Source organism: Falco naumanni, chromosome Z (genome assembly GCF_017639655.2).
Source record: "Falco naumanni isolate bFalNau1 chromosome Z, bFalNau1.pat, whole genome shotgun sequence".
NCBI classification, from domain to species: Eukaryota; Metazoa; Chordata; class Aves; order Falconiformes; family Falconidae; genus Falco; species Falco naumanni.
Genome location: NC_054080.1, coordinates 85839730 through 85862922, shown reverse-complemented (window position 1 = coordinate 85862922; position 23193 = coordinate 85839730).

The following is a 23193-nucleotide window of genomic DNA, read 5'->3' as shown; positions in this document are numbered from 1 at the left end:
ATGGCACAGACAGGACTGCGGAAGCCCACACCACAGCCTGCGCCTGGGAAATGCAGAACCCGATGCCAGGTCGGAAGCCCCCTTGCTCTTTAGGAGCCTGGTGTTCAGGGCATGCTCCCACCTAAAAGAACCCTAGTGGTAATTAAACTGCCCCATAAATTGCACAGCAAATTTAACATGAACTCCAGAAGATCCTGATGCCTGTAATCCGAAGAATGTCTGTTATGAACATGACTGCTGCACACTGCAATACTTGCAGTGTTTCTTCAAGCTAGTTTTTTTTTCCTTATAAAGCTTGCCCCCATAGACAGCTCTGCCTCTGAGCCCTGAGTTCATACAAGTGCCTTATAAATAATAAATACTGTCTTTGTAGCACCATCCTTGCTCTGGGCTATATCCTACAAGCTCTCCATGTATAAAGCTCTCTTTGAAGAGGAGGAACATGGGGAGCTTGCAGGGCTGGGTTTTACGTCACAGCATGGTTCTTCAGCCTTCAGTGGGAGTTTGGCCTGAGTACGGCCTGGAGGTCCATATCTCAGTCCTGCGGGATGCCTGTGGCTTTGGCAGGGAGAGAAAAGGATGGGAATGTAGGAAACAACACTGTTTTGATATAGGAAATGGGGTTTTTACATGACTCTTCACATGGTTTCTGTTGTCCTCTACCCAGTGCATGGTGTCCTCAGCTTCAACGTGTCCACCCAGGCAGCCCAGGATATACTCTCCATAAATTTTTGCCTTTAGATATTTTGGAAATCAGTTCTATAAGACTTAACATCCTCTTATGTAGTTTCTGACCATGTGTCCTGGGGCTGGGTATACACCTGAGCATGAGTGTGCAGCCCTTGGTGATGCACTTTTCCACTCTCCCAGCACTCCCCAGGCAGCAGGAGCACCCACAGCCGCTGGGTTTTGTACTTTGGTACTCCTGAGCTGCCTCTGCCACAGCTAATGAGCGAGAGCAGAGTATTTACTGCCCACAGGCTGCCAGGCAAGCGGGGCTTTGCCCCTTCTACAGCTGTGCCTGTGATGCCCCAGAGCACACTAAATGTGTCACTTGGCCGTCGAGCACAAGCTGTACGTGGGTTGGAGGCTTTGCATGATGAGGGGGCGAGGAGCAGTGGCAGGCCAGGCACTTCCCTGGTGGTCCCAGCAAAGCCCCTGGCAGCGGAAGCAGGTGACACTGCCAGGAGATACTGCCCAGGCAGGGATTTGATGCTGGGAGAGGGATGTGCTGGTGTTGGCAGGGCAGCGAGAGGAGCAGAAGGGCTCCTGCATCACCGCTGCTGGGGACAGCTTGGCTGGAGTTGTGTGGAGCTGGAGGAAGGAGCTCAGTGGCACGCCAATGGTTTTAGACCCATTTTGCCCCTTGATCCTGCCCAGTCTCCATGCAAATGCAATCTGAGAGGACACAGGAAAGGTGCTTTGGCAAGAAATGTTTAAAACCCTGCCATGTGCCACAGCCACTCTCCTTTTGACCCCTTTGTGAGCCCCAGCCCCAGCAGCCCCGTCCCTGGAGCCTGCGCACGCCAACAAGTTGCAGTGGAAACAAAGGCAGTTCTTGCTTCAGATTCTTCAGAGATAGCAATATGTCAGGAGCCCCTGGAGAGGCTGAAAGTAAATGAATCAGTGCTAGAAAGTGAAGGATATCATCCGTGCTGAATGGTGAAAAGGAGTCCTGAACAGTATCTTTATTGATTTTCCTGTAATTGACACAGAAGCTCGGCTCGCCAGAGGCTGCAGGGGAGAGGAGTGGGGAGACCCAGGTACAGAGCTCCCTGCCTGGGTCCTGGGAACATTTCTTCTCAGTTAGGTGGCTTATTTTCCGTGTGAAGCTTTGAAGGAGGTGGTGGGTTGGTAAGCCAGTATTTTCATTATTCACAGGGTGTTTAGCAAGCTGCATTGAAGGCAAGGGGCAGCAGAGGACGTGTCCCATGCCTCCAGGCTGCCAGTGGCTTCCCACCACGGTGCAGCTGGTGCCGGCTCCTTGGCTGGTGACAAACACCCACCTGTCAGTGAGTGTGTTTGCTAGAAAATACAGCAGTGGCACACGGTGGGAAATCAGGAGGAATTACTGTTGAGATTTGAGGCTCTCCAAGGAGGAGCACACCTTCTATGTGAAACCTCTCCTGCAGCTGCAGCGCCCAGCGGCAGTGGTGGGACAGACCCCGCTGCCCGGCCGCTTGAGGGGCCGTTGGCACCTGGGCAGGGCATTTCTGCGAGGACCTGTCATCACTGGCCCGGGTGACTCTCAGTGAGGGCTGGGCATGATTCCCGCAGCCCCGACAGGCTCCATGTGCTTTGCCTGGATGAGGAGGTGCTGGGTTTCCCTGCAGCCGGAGTTTGCCTGGGAAGCGCTGGGTGGAGAGTTCCTCCAGACCACTTTCACATGATGAAAAAATCAAATCTGCTGCTGCAAAATGCAGCCTGGTCATGACTTTCCTCCCTGTGCCCAAAGGAGGAGAGCAGCTCGGGGGACTGGCAATGCGCAGGCCTCCTGTGCCCCGCCGGGGGGGCAGGGCTGCACGGCTGGCACAATGCTTGCTGTGAGGAGAAATGGAGCCTGCGGCAGGTGGGGGGAGCAGGGGTTGGGAGAGGGTCTGGCTGTGATGGTAAGCAGTGACAACACGTCCAGGGCAGCTGATAGGGAGTGGTGGGTGCTGGGCAGGGCAGGAGGACCAGCCCGAGGCCACCACCAGCCATCAGCCCGCTGCCAGTAAGGAAAGGGCATCCAACAGATACATCCAACGGGATTTTTACTGATGCTAGAAAAGACTGAAGAAGAGAACAAATGTGTTGGAAGGAGAGACAAGGATTCAACCAGCCGGAGCAGAGGAGAGATGGCATTTCAGTGGAGGGGAAGCACAGCTACACCACATAAAAAAACCCAGAAGCGTTGATTTGCTCTTAAGCCCGATGGAGGAAACACCTGTCGGGTTGGGTGTGCTCCTAGGACCTTTCCCACTTTTTGACTTATTCATGGAAATGGGACTTTTTAACTCTACAGGAAAGTTGTGCTTTGAAGATTTGCCCCCACTGAAATCAAACTTTTCTGGGTTATCTTTGTGGTTTCCCTCCCTTCTTTGAAGCTTGTCTTTAGGGCCTCCAAGCATAAGGCTGTTTCTGTCTGACTGGCTACACCCAAAATAGTTTTATCCTCTTTAAAACGAGGCACTTGTCAGCCTGCTGGTGTGTGAAGATCTATGAATGTATTACCAGAAGCATTCTCCCTCCTCAGCTGCATTTAGCAGCTAAGGCTGTGGGTTTGCAGCATCTCCACTTGTACTGAAAATTCGTTCCCCAGGGAGGGCAGTGAGGAGCGAGCCACCTGCTGCTCCGTCACGCTGCCGTGCATGCTGGCGAGCCACTTTCTTCCCAAGCCTTCAAGAGGTTGCAGCGGCCAGCAGAGGCAGGAGCCAGAGGCAAATGGAGTGGCACAGGGGATCGCACTGCAGTGGGTGCTTGGGGCCCAGACTTGACTCAGGTGGGACCTGGCCCATGGCCAGATGGGACCCCAGCCGTCCCAGCACCAAGCCTCTGTGGTTTCCCTGAGTCACTGCCCTGAGCGAAGGCTCTGAGGTTTCTGCTGATGCAGCACCCGGGTAGCTAAATGCTTTGTTGAACGCCTGCCTGAGTGTGCCTAAGTGCTTTCAGCTTGGGTGGCTGCTAAATTGGGTTTCCTGGGACAATTATTTTGAACATAAGTACCCAAAGTCTGTTCGGGTCCTTTTCTAAGTGCTTAAGTTATTTTGTTTTAAAAATATGGCACTGCATCCTTATACATGTGGTCAGACCAGTCCCAGATATGTAGTTGTTTTAATTATATTTACAAAAATGCTTGCTGGACATAAAGGGCACACCTCTCTGACTTTACTACGTACAACATTTTCTTTCAGCCTTTGCACCCTCACTTTTCTGGCAGCCCCAGGAGTCTGCTGCCCACCACCCCGAGCCCCAGGCATTGGCTGGCCCACTCGCATCCCACCAGGAACATGTAAGAATTCAGCCCCAAGCCTCAGTGGGAAACAGTGTCAAAACTCAGGAATAATCCTGAGGTGCCATCGGAGAGGAGATGTGTGTGTAGCTACCTCCTCTGCTCACTGCTTTATAAATGCAAGACAAGGGCTGGTCAGGCAGGGCTTTGTGAGCCTGGCAGGTGAGAGTGAGGCAGGAGTGACAGCCGTGCAGTGGGTGGAAGCTCAGGCATGCACAGGGGATGGCAGCAGAAAGGCTGCCAGCCTGGTGGGCTCCATCTGTCCATCCCACCTCCAGCATTAAAGCAAGGCACACCACCGATGGCTGCTGGGCGATGCGGAGGGCAGCCAGGCTCCCTGTGTTCAGCCGGCAGCTGCCTGTGGCAGCCGAAGGAGATTCCTGGGGACTCAGAGGACCACACAGACAACTGGCCCGGGTCTGGGGAAATTGCCAGCTCCCAGATTATTATTCACGCTTCATCTAGTTAAACTAGGAATTTACTAAAGGCTTCAGGATTTAAGCTAGTCATCTCTTTTGATAGTTTGCTATGTTTTTAAGGTGATCCCACCAGCTGGCTTGTGGCGTTAGAAGTTTCCCATGCTAATTACTGCACCTCCCTCCCAAAGCAAACCTGAAAGATCTCAGGGTGAAGAGCATGAGTGGTCCCATGCCAGAGGCTCCTCTGGAGCGGAGCAAGAGGCAGTGAGCCCAGCTGTGCCCCTAGCCCTGCTCTGCTGCTCACCGCAGTGATGCACAGCACTGCAGGGATGCAGAACACTGTAGGGATGCTTGGCACTGCAGCAATGTATGGCATGGCAGCTATGCATGGTGCTGCAGTGACACACAGCACTGCCACTCACCCGAGCTGCTGCTGCAGATGTTGTCCTCTGCCTCCATGGGCTGGCACATGGCCTTGGCCCTCGGGATGTCTGACTGTCTGCATCAGTCTGACCTCAGCAAGGACAAACAACCCTACTATGGAAAATACTAATGAAAGGGCTAAAGCTGGGAAGAGTAAGGGAGCGATTAGTGGTGTGCATGCGGCTAAGCTTCCTGCAGATTACTTGTATTTAGACCTAATTCTCTGCACTGAAAAAAATCCCAAATCTCTTAATTTTTTTATGGAGTGATTATCATAGACTCTGGAATGATTGTGTAAAAATTAATCCTGGGGGATGAGATTGGTTTTGGAGCTGAAGTGTGGTGCTGGCCAGACATGTAAGATGCTGGTAAACAAACCTTTCCCAGAGCGAGGGAATTAAGTTCTGGTTGGGCTCCCTTGGTTTCGCTGTGCTGCAGGGGCTTATCTGATGGCTCCAGCTGGGTGCACAAGCAAAGGTTTCACAGGTTGGGGATGCCCTACAGCCCCAGGTCTCCCAAGGGCTTTCCAGGGCTTCCCCGGAGGTTTCGGTGGAGGCGGGCGTGGGGGCGAGGCTCTGACAGGAAAGGGGTATGCTACCAGCGGGGACAGCGCGCGGCACCCCAGGGCTCTTGTGCTGAATGCAGCCTTGATGGGGATGTGGGCGAGATGGGCTGATGACGCTGGCTGGTGGACCTTGTCCCCTCCCGGAGACCTTTGCCTTTTCTTAAGGGAAACATAAGGGACTCTGGCCTCCTTGGCACTGCCAGAGGAGACTCCGGGCTGCCCGTGTCGCCTGGACGCAGCGAGCATTGCTGCCTGTTCGGCCACTCTCCAGGCTGAGCAGTGTGGTCATCCTCAGGGCTCCGGTTCAAAAAGGTGCTTAAGCTCAGCATTAGGAGCGCTCGCCATCCTGCTGCCAAGTGTGATGGATCTGTAACTATTCTGAAGTGATCCATGAATATTGCATGTGGATCCACTTACTGGAGCCTCTGCTGCATGGATGCCTGGGTCTGGTTTAATAGGCTGCTGTCAGGAAATGCAAGCAAGGGAGGAATAGTTTGAGATTAGCCTTTTTGCTGCCAGCAGTAGAGGGCTGTTAAGAGGCAGCAGGGCAGGGCAGGGAAGACTGGGGGGCTACTGCTCGTGCTGAACCCAGGGGAGGACACCGGCAGGCATGGGTGCTTTCAGATGTTTTAAAGCATTTCCCACCCTGCCACCCCTGCCAGCTGTTTGCTAGCCTTAAAGCACACCACCCACATGTCCGGGAGGTCTGCCTGCTGGCAGAGCCCTGGGCAGGCGTGGGGGGCTGGGGACAACCACCAGCATGGTCCTGCTGGAGCTGCGGGGTGAGGAGAGACGGAGGGTGCCAGTGTGGCCCCAATTGCAGCACGCAGCCCTGGGGAATGCGGAGTTGGTGGATGCCTAGCTCTGGGGCTGAGCGTCTGACAGCCTGGGGGGGCAGGGAGGAAGGGGGAAGGAGAGGTGACAATGACCTTGGAATCTCACTGCAAACTTCTGTGGTTGTTTTTAATCCCCCAAAGCAAGGCTGGTGCAGTGGCAGAGCTGCTGCTGGTTTCTGCAGAGGCAGGGTTTCACCCAAGAATTTTGCTGCTATTCGGTCCCCCAGTGGGGGGGCGGGCAGCTGGAGGGGAATGGGCAAGATGTGAACTGTGCATGGAAGAGCCCCTCCGACTGGGGGTTTTGCAGTAATTTACTCAGTGACATTTAGTCAGAAGTTGGAGATTACACCTTGGCTTAATTCTACGCATTAATCAACAAGAGAGGGAACATTTTATTTTTATGTAGATAGGCACCATCCCTCTCCCATTTACACTGTGTGGCTCCATTGATTTCATTAGGATCCGTCAGGCAGAAATGAGAGTGGAACTTGGCCCCCTTAATTAAGACGACTGTTGCTAAAGGCGGAATGATGGAAAATAATTAACCCTGTAAAAAACACACGATGCTGAGAAGGAGAAATACATAATTTAGGAATCAGGAGGCTGTTATGCAATATTAATTGCAGACAGCATGTCTGAACAGCATGACATACCGAGAGTCGTGCCGCTCATCTCAAAGCCACTGAAGAAGGCCAATTTTGCTCTTGACATTAAACGAAGAGCCCCAAAGACACATTTCTAGAGCACATGGCTGCCACGGCAGGGTGGGGGGTCTGGCTGTGTTTGTGGGGAGCAGGGGGTCTGTGCCGGTCAGGAGGTTCCCCATGGCACAGGGAGCTTGTGCTGTGCACAGATCTCCCCTCCTAGATCTCTGCTGGGCAGGGAAAAACACACTACCTCTGCCAGCAGAAACTCAACCAATTTCATTAATTAAAGTTCTAATTGTGCTAAGGGAGCTTTGACCTCCTAGGAGGACCCTTGCCCTTCTTTGCAAAGAAAATTGGATTATTCATACTAGTGCTGATTGTCAGTGCCTTCTTTGCTGCTAAAATATTCTTTCTACTTCCTAATCAAATGACTTAAAAAGGCCAAACATGGAACTTTCAACAGCAATAACAAATGCGCCTATTTATTTAAACAGGCACAAGAAATAGTAATTCAATAGGCAATTTCTAGGGAAGGCTATAAATGAATGCAAGCAGAAGGTCCACTTGTCCCTGATGGTGTTCTAGGGGTTGGATACTTGGTTTAAAAGCTCCTCCAGTGCTTTCCTTTTAACACAAAAGCATTACTTAGGAACCAGGGAAATGCCTTAGAGGTTGGGATTGTTCATCACACCAGGGATGGGGCTAACAGCAGTGAGTAGCTGGATAATTTCAGGAGGACATTACCGCGGTTGCATGGCAGACAGGACCAAGAGTCTAAACATGCTTGTGCACCATATAGCCCAGCAGCAAACGAGCCCGGGGGCTCTGGGTGCCCTGGGAGGCTGTGGCAAAGGCCAGGCTGCAGTGGTGGGGCAGGCAGGGTTCCCGCCCCCTCTCCCACAGCAGTGGCTGCAGCACCCGCATCCTGCTGGCTCCAGCACCGAAGGCTTGTGCCAGCAGGGAAGGGCATTGCAGCGGCATGGGGGCTATGGGGCAGCATGGGGGCTATGGGGGGCTGTGGGGCAGCACAGGAACCACAGCGCCCTGTCGCTTCCTCTGCCAGCCTTTTCCTGTGGGATCATGCAGGGGCTTCGTGCATCATGTGCACACCTAAGCCAGAAAGGCAAACTGTGCCACTGTCACGCTGCGGAACCACTTGGCCAGGGCGCTATTTCACCGTTGATGAAAATTTTTTACCACATTGGCTCCCATATTTTACACTCAAAGGCAGCTCCATAATTGTGGGAGGGAAAGAAATTGGTGAAAAAAATCAATTAATGCTCATTTCCTATATCATTGTCATTAATGGCAAAACAGATAAGAACCTTTTTCTTGTTTAATTGTTAGCAGGTAAAAATGGTTTTGCAGGAACCGTGGCTCCTGTTTCCTTCCTGCTTATGGAGAAGAGGCCGAGGATGTGACTTGTGCAGGAGCACAGAGGTAGATAAACCAACAAGAAAATCCTCAGACTGACTTAAAATCTCACCTCTGCTTGTCAATGGGCTTCAGGGGCTGAGTCAGGACCTGGGTTGAACGATTCAATATGATGAAACTGTATTCCTCTGCTGCTTTATGCACTTCAGCCTAGAGAAAAGCACGTTGCCTGTTACGTGTGCCTCAACCTCTGAAGCTGGCCCCGGCCTGGAGTTCCCCAGATCCATGTTTTACTGGTGTACCAGAAGAAGGCATCTTATTTTAGGGCGCTCCTTCAAGGCCTCCCTTCCTGGTCTGCACTGCAGTGCCAGACACAAGGTGTGCTTGGAGGACCTGTGCCATGGACAGTCAAACAGGTGTCTGAGGTCTGTGAGCCGAGCAAGCGTGCCAGGTCCATCAGGGCAGGGTGAGGGGATGGTGACCTTGCCAGTGCTGAAGGCATTGTGCTGGTCTTTGATGAGGTGACAGGTGTTTCCCGGGCTGTGGCTGCTCCCCACCGTTTTGTTTACATTCATGAATAAGAGGCCAAACTTCACCAGTAAAAATGTGTCCGTACAATTAAAACATTGCCTATTATAATCCAGAGCTTTTAACCAATTATTTGTGGTAGTTTTATAAGCACGGGTAAGTGCAAAGGTGAAACAAAGCGGAGGCTCGGGGCTGTAGTGTTGGGGAGCCACTGCAAGGCTCAGGGGAGGACTTTGGAGCCGAGGTTGCGTGCTCTCAGCTGCAGGGGTCCCGCAGCAGTGCCTGGCGCTGGCTTTTGTCCCTAAGCCATGTGTCCGAGATGTGGAGGTGCACCCAGAGGATGCCACCCCTCACCCAGCGCACGGTGGCCGGCGCCAGCTCAGCGTTGGCAAGCGGAGCTGATGCTCCCCGCCATGCCAGTGAGACTCGCGGCTCCCTGCACAGGGGATAGGGGGTACCCGAGCGTGGCACCAGCTGAGGATGCAGTGAGTGCAGGGCAGAGCTGGCCCAGGGAGGAGGTGGCTCAGCTGTGCCAGGGCTGCACCACAGGGAGAGGCATGGCTGTTGCCGAGAGCCTCCTGGCCTCGGCTGAGCCCCCGCCGGGGCAGGGCTCCGCAGCCCCCCTTGGGCAGCACGTGCTCCCTTTGTCCTTCAGCCTCCTTTGCTTAAGCACTAAATCAAGGAATTATTTCTTAACTGACTGTAATTTTATTTTCCAGTCCTAGCTAATGAGCTCTTGGCGTAATGAATCATAAATTACTTAGAGCAAGATCTTTCTTTTACTTAGAACCGGTAAAAAAATCGGTGGTGTCTCCAATCTGTGCCCACCGTGCCCACACGGTGGTGGATTTTTCCAGCCGAAGCTCAGATATGCACAAGCCCTAATTTTGCAGATAAACAGCTTCTATTTCATTAAATGAGCTCTGCACAGAATGTTTGTCTTAGTTATTTCCAGAAAATTAATTCATAGAGTTTAATCTGTTTAGCATCTGATTAATGGGATTTTTAATCACCCATAATAATGATAATAAAAGGCTTAAAGTAATAACCAAGGAAAAGGTGTGTATTTGTCTTTGCTATCCCCATTGTCCTGACAGCCATCAATGCTGCACAATAACTCACGATATCTGGCATTGTTTCTTTTGGACCTATTGATCAGATGAAAAAAACAGACTTTGTTTGAATCTGATTCATTTAACCATTTTTGTAAAATTACCTATTATCAGGAGGGGTAGTTTTGAAGCAAGCATTTCAGTCTCCTTGAGTTAAGACACATCTGTACCGTTCACTCCTCTGACACAAATACCATTAAGCCCATGTCTCCAATAATTAAATGCCTGCTGTATGACACCTAAAATCATATCTGTTGTCAGACATGGCACAGGGTACAATAGTGATATATTATAGCATAAATTTTGTGTAAGAGTAACCACGCTACGGCAAAGACATTTGCCTGTAGAACGTTCTGCTGGTGCGTATTTGACTTTAATTTTGCCAACTCTCTAAGAAGTGTACGCCGTGCAAATGTCAGGTGTCCCACCTCGCTGTGAGGCTGTGCGGGGCAGCTGAAATCACACACCGCTGGTGGTATGCGACGGGCCCATCCTGCTTGTCCGAGGGATTTGCTGCCATCGCTAAATCCTTCCAGAGGTGCTGCAGAAGGGCTGGGGCTGGGACTTCCCACACCAGCAGGGGCTGGGGGCAGCCCAGGGGCTCGGTGCTGCCTTCCACCGTTCCCACTCCCTGTTCTCCTGTGGGATGGCTCTGCTCCCTGGCCCTGCTGCAGGAAGCCTTGCTGTCCCATGCTCCTGCTGGCCCCCTCCTCTCCCAGTCCAGTGCTGTATGGCGGGGCTGCGATGGGGTGAAGTTCTTCAAGTGCTAGTGCCCGTCTGGTTTTGTCCCCCTGGCACAGACAGGAGTGATTCGTTGAGAAATGTGCCTATTTTAAAATCTTATTTATTTATTTCCTTGGTTTTTGGAAGTGAGTGCTTGAGAAATGTACTTATTTTAAAATTTTATTTTATTTATTTGTTTCCTTATTTTGGGGAGTGACTGCTTGATGAATGCATCTGTTTTTAAATTCTGTTTACTTAATGCATTTCCTTATCTTCTAAAGAAAAAGATGGTTTTCACAAGATCAATCCTTTTCTCGCAGATGCATGTAAATATGGTTCAGGATTGTCACTGCAATGCAGTGCCAGAAAGACGAAGGAGCCTTGGCCATCACTTGGGCTGGTGACAATCCCGTGCAGCTGCAGGGCACACGCAGCCGCAGGCTGGGACTGCCTTCACCTTCTCCGGTGGAGAAACTGCATTTTTTGTGTCTCGCAGCACCTGGGAGCTGTGTATTTTTGGCTCTGGCAGGGTGAGCTAGAGGTCAGGGTGCTGCTGCACTTTCCGGGGAGGAATCAATACTCCCGGCCAGCCGCACTCGCACGCTCTGAATGGGCAGCGGTGGGAGGAACGTGCACTAAGAGTGGTGGAAGGCATCCTCCGCTTCTCACCAGGCTCCTTCCCTCTCCTGGTCTGAAATTGGAAAGAAATGGATCGATATTTTACTCTTTTCGGGATGAGGGGAAATTGCAGAATGAAGATGACTTGAAAGAATGAGATGGATGGGAATAACTGGAGCTCATCTTCCACAAGGGAGAAAAATGCAGCAGAAATTATGATGTTAGCTATCTATCCTTCAGTCAGGGGCTTTATACAGAGGTCCATCACGGGGGGACCCTAGTGCAGGATGAGTGTGGGTTCTGCTAGCACAGGTGCCTGTGCAACCTTAATAAACCACTGCCAGCAAATATTTGCAAATGGTAAAAAAATTTAAATCCCCACAGGGCTGACTGCTCTCGGTGCCTGGGCTGTCCCGCGAAGTGTTGGTATCTGCAGCCAGGCTGTCACCCCAGCAGCGAGAGGACAGGGACAGGGTTTTGTAAGGACCTGTTTCGGGGGATACACAGTGCCACCAAGCAGACGGAGGCCATTGCAACCTCATGCCAACTCATCCCCCTCCATTCAGCCCCAGGATGGGGAGGGGAATGCAACGGGACACAGAAAGAGAGGGGATGGGGCTGGCCGTCCCTGCAGTGTGCCCTGCCAGCCGGGCTGAGTGGCCAGCAGCCGTTCCAGCCTACAGCCATCAGCCACAGCCACTGTCTCATGCCCTGAGCACAAATACCCGCTCAAAAGGCCACAGCCCAGCTGGCACTGCCAGGTCCAGGGGCTGGGTAGCATCTCCACAATGCACTTTTCCTCTCTTTTTCCATGAGAATTCCCTTCTGCCCCTGGAGACGGAAAGGTGTGCCTAATGGCAGCGCACCCAGCTGCTCCCAGAGATGACCATCTCTTGCAGAGCCTGCTTAGGAAGTCCATTGCCGTTTTTACTGTCTGGACTTAGAGCTTCTTCGAGGGGGCTGCAGGGGGATGTGCCCCCAGCGTGGGTGTTGCTCAGGGGGGTGCGAGGTCCCTGGGGCTGCCTCCCTTTGCTGCTTCTGCAGCTCCTGCTGAATGAAGGGACGAGCTCTCCCTTGCAGAACAGTTATAAATTCCCAGCTTAGCAGGTTTCAAGCTGATTGCCTTTCCTGACGGCGTCTCTCTGTAAATGAGGCTTTTCACAGATGACAGATAGAGCTGCTCCTCCGGACCATAAATCCTTACCAGCCCGAAGTACCGCCACAACCTGTTTAACAGCCTTGCTTCCCAGCCAGCCCAGAGTTCAACTCCTCTGGATGACACAGCGCTCTGATGGCAATTCCTCATCAATTAGCCCTGCCTGCACCACTACAGTCTCTGCTTCAGGAGCTGCTCTGGTTTGAGCCAGGTACTAACTCCAGCTCCCAAATAAACCTCCCGCCTAGTGTTGCCCATCTCTTCCTCTGCCCATCCGGTGCTAGCCAACCTGGAAGGATGTGGTTCCTTTCATCCTTGCAGGCTGAAATGTGGTTTTTCCCTTGTCTGTCACATTTTCCAGGGAAGCTTCCTCCCCCTCTTCCTCTCTCCCCTTGCAGGCTTTCAGTCATGCCATTTACGCCTGCTGCCATCTCTGGAGAAGATCGCTGTGGCATTACGGTGCTCCCCAGCATGTTGGGGCTGAGCAGCCAGCCTCATGCCCCACCACCAGCACCGTGCAATGGCTGCCGAAGCCTCCCTGCTGCAACTAGTCCTGAAGGCTGTCTACCCCAATTAGCCACCTCCTGCGCAGCACCAAGCCCCTCCATCAATGCTATTTATTTTCTCCAGCTTCTGCCTCCACCGTGCTCCCTTGCCATGGGGCTGTGGGGACAGGGACACCCCAGCCCTCTGACCCTGCAGACCCCGGCCCTCTGGCTTCCTGCTGCATCCATGTATTTTGAAAGTAATCCCTGTCTGCAACTGCCACCTCCGCCCCTCTGTCCTCCCCAGATTCTCTATTTTTCATGCCTTCAGCAACACCCCTCGCTTCAGGGGACTAACCAATGAATGACCGTCAGCCCCGCTCCTCCCCTTTGTAGCCTAAGCAGGACATTAAGCTCAGTATTTCTTCACATTATGATTTACTGCCATAATTTATACAAGTTTCATCTTTTATTTATCGTTTGAGCATCTTTCCCCTGGAGGATTGCAGGGTAGTTTTAGTCTCAAGGTCCACTTTTGCAGGCTTTGGAGAGCTTCCCCTGTGCTATTGGCTTCATTTATTATCTTTGGTTCTTCTAGTGGTGCACACAGCTTTTCCCTGGGGTTTCAAACCCAACCGTTGCAGGAGAAGCCTCTGGTTTAAGTGCCGGGGCTGCCACACTCAGCGCAGGTGCAGTCTGTGCTGTGGCCAGTATGCATGCAGTGCTTATAGATGCATATGCAGCCTTACACGTGGGGCACGACGATGGGCCCCTGCTGTGACTCACTGACCCAGGTGCCTGCCCCGGCAGCTGTGGAGAAGGACCACTCTTCACCCACATGCAGACAAGCTCTCCAGCCCCACACCAGCACCCTGGGGAACCGGGCTCAGGGTGGGGGCCTGCAGTGCACTGGCTGCTTACCCAGCCAAATTGCTGTGATTTTTTTTCCTGCTCTACAAGACACACTAAGCCTGATAAGACTGGTGTATAAAAGCTCCATAATTGTTTTATAGCAGAAAAGCGAAGTGATTCCACTTTGTCCATGCAGGAGGGCCTATGTGTGCTGTGACCCCTGGTGCCCAGCCGGTGCAGGGATGCTCCTGGTGCTGGGCTACCTGCAGCAGAGAGGATGGGCAGTGCCAGGGAAGGGCGCAGGGGTCCCATCCACAGGCAGTATAAATTGCTGTAGTTTACCTAAGATCAATACAGCTATGCTGATTTACACCCAGGGGAGTGTTGCCAAATATGTTAGATCAAAGGGCAACACATTGCATCCTTGCACCCCATAAACACAAAGCCCAGCCTGGCCCCGAGTACCTTCTGCACCAATGCAGATTGGGCGTGATGCTACTGAGGCATGCTTTGGAGGAATTAGTTTTGCCAGTGATTCAGCGAACTTCTTTCTGGAGGACCATGTCACACACAAAGTTTGCAAAGGACGTTCATGAAATCATTTCCATTTTCAAAGGCGAGCTGTTATGAACCTGTTTGAGAGTGAGCCCGCATTCCTGCTGAGGCAGGAGACACAGCCCGGTGCTCATTACTCTGCTCCCAGATGAACAGTAAGTCTCTGGAACAGTACTTACAGCCTGTAATAATATTACTGCTCAGTCTGCTACACGGTCCCTCAGTCATTTTTTCAATTAAAAAAGGACCAATGCTCTATTAACCTTTTGCCTGCTATTCCATTCTTCATACAGCCACTGGCCTGAGATTGCAAGCCATGTATTAAAAAAGGCATATATTACTGTAAACCATCTTCAAGTTTTTCTGTCATTAGAAAGATGAAGTATCATTTTTTCATTTAAAAATATGAGACAGTTTATCAAATTCACAACCTCTGAACTCACAGTGAAATCTCTTCGTTACTTGTGAGGCAGGAGGTAGCTGCTGGGAACCTGCCTTGCAGTGCCGGGGGCTGCCCGCCTGGCCGGGGAGCGAGGGCTAGTGCTGGGAGTGGGGGCTACGGGGGCTAGCACCGCTTCTGACAGCCTTTCTGATGTGGACAGATGCATTCTGCCTACAAAATCCTTTGGCACGAAATGTGGGCAGCTTGAGTAGGTATTATAAATAAATACACCTGTGTTCATCATGCTGCTGTATGGATCCCAGGAAGGTTTGCAACTGGGAGCTGCTGCTCCTGATCATCCCTGGCAGTGGCAGCATGCCCAGCCTGCCCCTTCCCAACTGCCCTTCCTCCCACCTCTGTGGCTGAAAACCTTTCCCTTGTGGTTTGATGGGGGGTTTATGGGGCAGTTTGGCACACAGACCTAGGGGAGGGTGCTGCTGTCCCCAGGGCTGTGGTGGCAGGACCCCGATGTCCTGTCCCCACTGCCGCAGGCAAGCGCAGCCAAGCAGTTGCCCTCGATGGGCTGTGAAGCACACTGGTTTTAATTTTGTTTCAAGGTTGATTTGTTGCTTTCATTCCTTTCTCAAGGCACCAACTACAGGCTGTAACTACGGAGACCCATTAGACAACCGCTCATATATAACAGTCCCAAATACAACCTTGCTGATATATCATCCTTTTGAACCAGCCCTGGGCAGCTGCAGGGCAATCTTCTCCCCGGCATGGCATGGCACAGCATGGCATGGCACGGCACGCGTAGGGGAACAGCTGCCGGCTGCACTGCAGGCAACTGCTCTTGTACTATGCTCACTGGACCCCATGAGCTGTCCTGCCGGGATGTCCCTGCCTGGGGACACTGCCGCCTGCCCCACAGCAGCTTTGCAGGTGTGGTGGGAGCCTGAGCTTAGGTCTTGCTGTCATGAAGTTCTAAAAAATCCACGAAGAATTGATCACTGATTTTTCAGAAAACACAGAACTGGGATTGCGGTGCACAGATCACATTGGACTTTTTGCTTGGCAGTTTGTAAGCACTTTATACACTTACCCTGAGGTTGTCTTTGGTTGTTTTATACTTTCCACGGTATCCAAAGTAAAGTGTATGAATTAACTGTGAAATTTTGGAGGCTTTTCCCTCTATTGGCACAGGGAATGTAGGACAGTGTGAATTCCTGATCTGGGCTTTTCCTTTTCGCTGACACTATTACACCTGTGTTTTCACCCTGTGTTTTAGGGCCTCCCCTTTCTGCTGCTGTAAATTTATGCTGGCCTCTGTGATGACTTGCAGTGTGAAGCCGTAAGCATGTTTTCGAACAATGTTGCGTGGCTGGCATGGGGCTTTGTTGATGGGTGCAGGGCTGTGCCCCCCAGCCAGCCCAGCCATGGGGCCACCATTTGCCAGGAGCAAGGCTGAACCCTTCCCCTCTGCCCTGTTTCCCAGGTAACTCCCAGGTCCATCCTGGGCTCCGACCCACAGCCAGGGCCCTTCTTTACCCCAAAGCCCAGTATCTGAGATCAAATGTCGCTCAGTTGTATGCCACCCCCCTTCTCTCAAGTCCTTGGCTGCGCACCAGTGGAAGCACCCTGGCTGAATGGTGAGCTGGTGGTCGGCATGCAACAACCACCACAGCAGTGGGCCGTGGAGATGTCTTTCAGGTGGGAACATCGGGGAAAGCCCTTTTAAATTAAATGCATCATAAGTGCCAACACATGACAAGGCCCTTCTTTATGGCTCTTCATGAGGCCCCCAAGGGTGGGGGGATGCGTCCGGGGTGGCCGTTCGTGGTGCTGGGGGCTGTGCAGGAATGTGTGCAGGGAGCACTGTCCCAGCACCTGTTGGGACCTGGTGCTAAAGCCCAGGATCCATCCCGCTGGGATGCTCCTGCTCCTCCTTACCAGAGTCTGTTTGTACATAAATGGGTACTAGCAAGACCCAGATGCTTCAGTTTGATTTCCAGGATGCACAGATAATGGTGTACAATACATTGTTTGCTATAAATTGCCAGAAGCTCAGCCCTTCTGAGATCACTGCTGTACAGAAGAGAGACCCTGTTGCAATCAATAGGCTTTGCATGGTCTCTGACTGTCCACTGGCCATTATTTTACTGGTTTTACTTTGCTTGCAGTCCCAGCTGCATCAATGTAAGTGTTCCAACTGTTTCTGGGTTTAATTGCGGTAGCAGTGATCAGGGCAGTTTGTTGCTTGTTTTTTCTGTTAAGCTCTAACCATCTCCCTGGCAAGGTTACAGGTCCTTCATCTAGAGATGAGGAGGCAGTGGAAGACAGAGAGGAAGAAATGTGCTCCCCAAGCTTCGTCCTGAGTCGCAGTGGTTCCTTGTTTCTGGAAGCACCAGCCTCCTCCTGCCACTGCCGCGCCGCACAGCCCCGGGCTCCTGCTCACTGTGTCCAGTGTGATTCCTCACTGCGGTCAAGGACACGTGGGAGTGAACGAGCCAAGTATATTTGGAAAAGATGATGCCCATGCAATACAGCTTCATAATGGTCTAGCTATTTGGGCAAAAAAGTGCAGCTCCAACCCAGTGGTTGAGGGTACAAAAGAACAGGCAATTTGCAGCACCATCTCAGTTTTGGGCCATTCCTACATATATCTGCTTCCCAAGGATGTATGAAGTGACTCAGATTAAATGAGAGTCAAACCAGTCAATCTTATGCGCCATAAATCGGAAGATAACTCAATATGAATATTGCTGTTGAGCTTTTATACTACAATGCCATATTGAAGTTCATAGATTGTTCGTTTATGAAAGGTCTTTGAATTTCACCCATTAATCCTATGTTGTGCCCAATAGCTTGTGCCTGTGTGGGTGGTCTGTGGGGAAGGGCATCCAGACTGTCAGGAGACACCAAAGCTACCACCCCCTTGGGTTGTTCGCCCTCATGGCTTTAATTTGGGGGGCCCTTTCCTTGTGAAGCTGACCTCAGGTTAAAGACATCTTGTTATTTAGTCGTTTTTTCCTGCCAAAGTTCCCATATTCTGTAATCAGGGCATTTTCCACTCTTTTCTTGACAAGCTCAACATCTTTTAGCCAGTTTCTGTGCAGTGTATTTTTGGCTTGCAAGAAATTTTTATGGCTATTTTCTCTCCCCAATTTCTCAACATCCTTTTGAGATGTAAGTACCACAACAGGCTATAGCACTGCAATATCTGTCCACAAGTGCCACATGCTGAGGCAGGAGCAGCTTGCCTCCTTCTCACCCACCACGTTCGCATTTAGCCAGGGCTTCCATTAGACCATTTTTCCACAGTGGCTTTTTTGGGTATCATGTTCCATTATTTATTTGAGGATAAACACCTGAAAGATAGATGGTTTTCAGAGCCATTGCTCCCCAGAGTAGTCTCCTCTCTGATACCCTCCTGCTTGTGTCCTTTGCACTAGATGGTGTTGAAATGCATCAGTCCTAGCTGCCCTGCTGTAGCAGGAGCTCCCTGCTCTTATGCAGCTGTGGGCCCCAGAGTTGTGTCCAGTACCCCTCACACCTGCCAGGATTCCTTGCTGGGGAGCATCGGGAATGTTTCATGGCACGGAGTGCTTATTTTCATCTTCAGGTCTTGCTGTTTCCCTCCCAGCCCCTCCACTCTCTCCCTGCTTTTCTTCTGGCTGGGCCAGGTGGGCTGGGTGCTGCCAGGGTGGGCAGAGCCTGCTGCCCCCCACTGAACGCTACTGTCTCATCCTTGCCCGGGCACCTCCTTCATTTCTTACGTTCTGTGTAACCATCAGATGGCTGACGGTGAGAATCAATGTGCCTGAAGGAAATTTTATTTACTTTTTCTCCTGCACAGGGAGACACTGTAGCCAATATCCCTGGCAATAAATTTAATTCAGGTGCTTGCGAGGACTAACAGTGCTCTTGAGAGGAGTGGCTCACAGTGTGAGCGCTCAAAGGGATTCTTTTAACTTTCTCCATTTGGCAGCCCCTTGCATCATGACATTTTACATCCCAGCATGACACGGAGTGATGTAGCCGAGGAGTGTGCGGGAGCACACAAAACCCTCAATAAAAGAGACCATTTCCAGGAGCTGGCAGTAGCTCAGCCTTCCTGGTTACCTGGCAGTCCCCTCCACCGCCCCTCAAAGCCAGGCTCTCTGCCAGCCCCGGCTGGGAGAAATCCTTCTTTCCTTCTTCCCTGTGCTCTGCGACGCTGGCCCCTGTGAGGGGCTGGCTGGGGATGCAGCCCCGCTGCAGTGCCCGAGGGATGCTCGGCTCTTCCTAGCCCACAGCCTGTGTACCACCTGGCCAGCTTGGGCTCCAGCTCCTGATTTCAGTCCTGTGCCCAGTCTCCCTTGTGGTGCCCCCTCTCTCTGAGAGCTTATGTGGATTAGCTGGACCCTTTGTATTAGCTGTAAACCTCCTCAGTCCCCTAATGACTCCTCTTTTGCAGGCTGGTTGTGTACCTTTTGTCTTTGGTTGCTGTACCTGCTGCCTGCACCCGTGGGGCTGTTGGTGTGGGGACCCAGCTGGGCACATGCTGCGGGGGCCAGGGGCTGTGCCCTGCGCTGCAGCTCACCCCTCTTCCCAGCTGCGTCCTCCAGCCGTGCCGTGCCGATAGCCCTCCTTTTACTTCTTCGCCTCTAGATTTATTATTCTACAGTGATTGTGTTGAATAGCATTTGAAATCAATTAGCACAGGTACTCAAAGATGAATGTTCATGCTCTGAAAAAAGGTGATGAAAACATACCATTTAAATAGAAATCAATTTCCCTTTCATGTATTTCTTCCTAGCTGCTGCCTGAAATTAATAGTTTTTAGATATTTGTGTACGAAGAGGAGACTCTCCCCTCATAAAGCACTTCCCTCTCCTCCTCCTGCCTCCGCAGGCTCACCAGGCACAGCCCACCGCGGCAGCCTTTTATATTGCACACAGCAAAGGAGGCCGTTTTGTTTGTCTGAGACAGAACAGCTAGGTCAGGAGCAGCTGTAATTGCCTCCTCCCTCCTCATATTTTAGTGACATCATTAGCCATTTCTCCATGGGAAACTATTTAATTCTAGCAATAATAAACACAGGAACTGCAGCAAATGAACCCCAGGCAGCTACAGTACTTGCCATTGCCCGGTGGGCTTGATCTTTATCATAAACCATGATGTACCAATTAGACTAACAATGATCAGAGAGCCAAAAAGGAGAACAAGAGAGGGATTAAGCAGTCATCCCTCTGGATCTCAGCATCATTATCAACCTTTTCAGGTATGGCAGGCATTACCGAGCCCACAGGAGCCTCCCCAGACATCCACCTCCATCCGGGCACCCCTGAGAGTGAGCTGCGGGGTCTGGGTCTGGGTTCCACCTTGGGTCTTGCTCTGATGACAAGCAGTGCCACTCAGGCCAACTCTTCACCCAAAGCTTGTGGCAAAAGCAAGGAAGAAAAAAACCCTTGAACCCCAAACCATCTATTTGTTTAGGGTACCTCTGTGAATGTAAAGACAGGGAACAGCCAGCCAAGCCGAGGGTGCGCTGCCCCTTCCTGCAGGCTCACTTTGCGGGGTGCAGGGGTCCACAGCAGGGGCTCACGGGCTTCACGTATCCTCCCCATTTCAGTTATCCCGGCAAGGTGTTCCTGTGCTAACCTTACATACACCTAGGCTAGCCCACTAAAATGACATGACTTTTACCAAAGCCCAAACAGCACACAAACCAGCTAAAAGGCAGAAAGGGAGGCATGTTGTGCTAAACTTTCCTGGAAAATTGTGGAAAAAGGATGCTCTTTCCATGCCCCACAGAACCCTTGAAGAATAAATCTTCACTGGGCTAAAGTACATCCCTCACACCTCTCATTTATTATTTTACTGTTTGTGTGAGTGTTCAAAGAAGTTGCTAAACAAGCAACTGCACAGTCCAGCCCGTGCTTCCCCATTTGACACATTCAGCTCAGACTGGTCCCACAATCTGACTTGTTCAAAGCCACAAAAGTAGCAGCATGTGATGGCTGTTTACCCTGCCTGACAGCAGCCCAGGGCATGAGTATCCTCCCCCTGCCAGGATGCTCCACTGGGGCTCAGGTTCCCGGATTTTGGATGGGAGGCGCAGTGCACGTCCTCTGGTGCATGCTGAGACCCAGGGCCAGGCAGGAGAGAGGGGCCAGGGGTGGCTCCACCGCAGTCACAGCTTTCTTGGTAAATCCCCGTTAAAGGCGGCAGGCAGGAGGGCAGCAGAAGGGTGCCTGGGTGCTGCCCTGGCAGGCAGCGGGGAGCAGAGCTGAGGGCGCGGGAGGCTTCTGCTCTCCCACTGCATCTCCAGGCTGCCGGGGCTGAAAGGCGCGGAGCAGGGCATCACAGACAGCACAGCACGAGCTCTTGCTGCCAGAGGTGACTCTTCTGTGACAAGGTTTAGTTTCTGTCACTACTCCCTGCCAGACGAGGCAGGGCTGGGCCATGCAAGGGGGCGAGGGTGCACCTCTGGGCTGGGGGTGGTGGCACTGCCACTGCACTTGGCCGGCAGACCCCCAGACTTCAACCCTGCCCTTCCCAAGGACCTGTCCCCTCATCCCCAGCTCTTAATGACAGGTGTCTTTCTGAAATGCTTGTCCATTGGAGGACCAACATTTTAATACTGCAATAATTGCATTTATTATCTTCTTTAGCCTACAAAACGTAATCCCCAAATTTAAGCAAGCATCTGTCCTCCTCATTTACCACAGAGGCAACAAATTACTGTTCAGAGCCTCTGTTATGTCCTGATCCCTTCAATCTAGTTTTCTATGTGTTATTATTAATGTCCTCCAATAGTTTTTCCTTACCATCTGTTTTACAGCAGGAGTCCTGTGCTTAGGCTGGGTCAGGCGAAGGACTGTGAACCCTGGGATTCCCCAGCTTTAATCCTGACTGTGCCAACACGGCACCCGGTGATGTTGAACAAGCCGGTCCCTTGACCTCCTTGTCACCCAGATGGAGCCAGCCTGGAAGTAGGACAGCAGGAAAACTGAGGTGCTGCATTGCTGCTAGGTTCCCTTGAACAAATGAAGGGCAAGGGAGATTTTAGGTTAGTTTTTTGGGAAATGTGGAGAATTTTCCTAATGGCAAGGCTGGCTAAGCAGCAGTGCAGGTGTCCTGAAGAGGCTATGGGATCCCATAGCTGGAGGTCTGGAGCCTGCCATCAGCATGGGGTCTGATTGAGGTCCTCAGCATCTGGTAACAAGCCCTGCACTGCAATTATGTGCTGTGTGATGATGCGTCTTCTCCTGGTTTGAGCTCTCCCCTGCTCATTTCATTCTTAAAGTAGAAGAGATGGAAACGGTTGTTCCCTGTCCACTGTATTCGGTGCTGCTCAGGACCTCATGGACCCACAGGATAATGATGATGAACCACAAGCAAGCCACAGCCGCCATCCCTAGGCATTGCTTCTTTAACCTGAGCCATATAGCCTTTTATGAAAATATATATGCTGTTGTCTTTGGACCCACCTGAGGCAATCAATTCAGCACTGTATTTCCCCATGTGCCCTGGTACGGGTGGCCCAGTTGTGCTGCGGCTCATGGGCAGGGCTGGGTGAACATGATGGCCCCAGCTGGCTGCGGCACCCCGGACCTTGCCTGTGCTTGGGGAGGTCGTGCTGCTCTCGCTGCTTCCAGGGCAGCAGCAGCTGTCAGCCAGTCACTGTTCTGGGATGGAGGCATGTTCCCTGCTCCCTGAGCTGCACTGTGTCCACACAGCCAGGCCAGCCAGCAGAGATGCCGCAGGGCCAGCCTTCCTATTGTGTCAGGACCTCCATCCAGGCTCATGTGTGGGGTTCTGGAGGGCTAAATGCACTGTAGAGATGCTGCAGTCCATGCCCTCATTTAAATCTGTTTCATTTTGTGACTGTGCCTACACTTTCTCTAAGGGAAAACAGATCTTCAGTTCAGGCCTCTGGTTGCACAGGTCAAGAGTAAAAGTTGTTTGCAGTTCTCTTTTTGTTTTTGGTCTTCAGGTATTGATCATCGTCTCCATTTTCCCCGCTCTCGGCTTTATTCCTGCCACCGCCTATTTTTTGTTTATGCTTCTTGCCAGCAGATCCTTCTGAAACTTCTCTCAGGCTCCTAATCTGCCTCCCACCACTGCAGCACCAACAGCCCTTTGCAGGTCCCCCGCGCTGGCTGCCCCGGCAACATGGGTCCGGGCCCCAGACCGCGATGAGCTGCTGACTGGGTGCGCTGGTGGTGTTGGTGCCATGGATTTGTAATTACTGCACAGCACGTGGCCAAATAGCCTTTCATATTTTAATCCAGAGATTGAATTCATCTTCCAACTAACCCCTCCGTATTGCCATTACTTAGATTAGTATTATCTTTTTATTTTTAGGTATTTGCAAAAAGTATAGATTTTTACCTTGTAGTTTCAGAGGGACTGGTAATCACTAGTGGGTTTGGGCAGGACTGCAAAACTGACTTACTGAACCTTTGTATACCCACGATAGCATGCCAAAGGATAATTTTGGGTAATCAGCTGGTTATGTTTTTTTATAGGGGTGTAA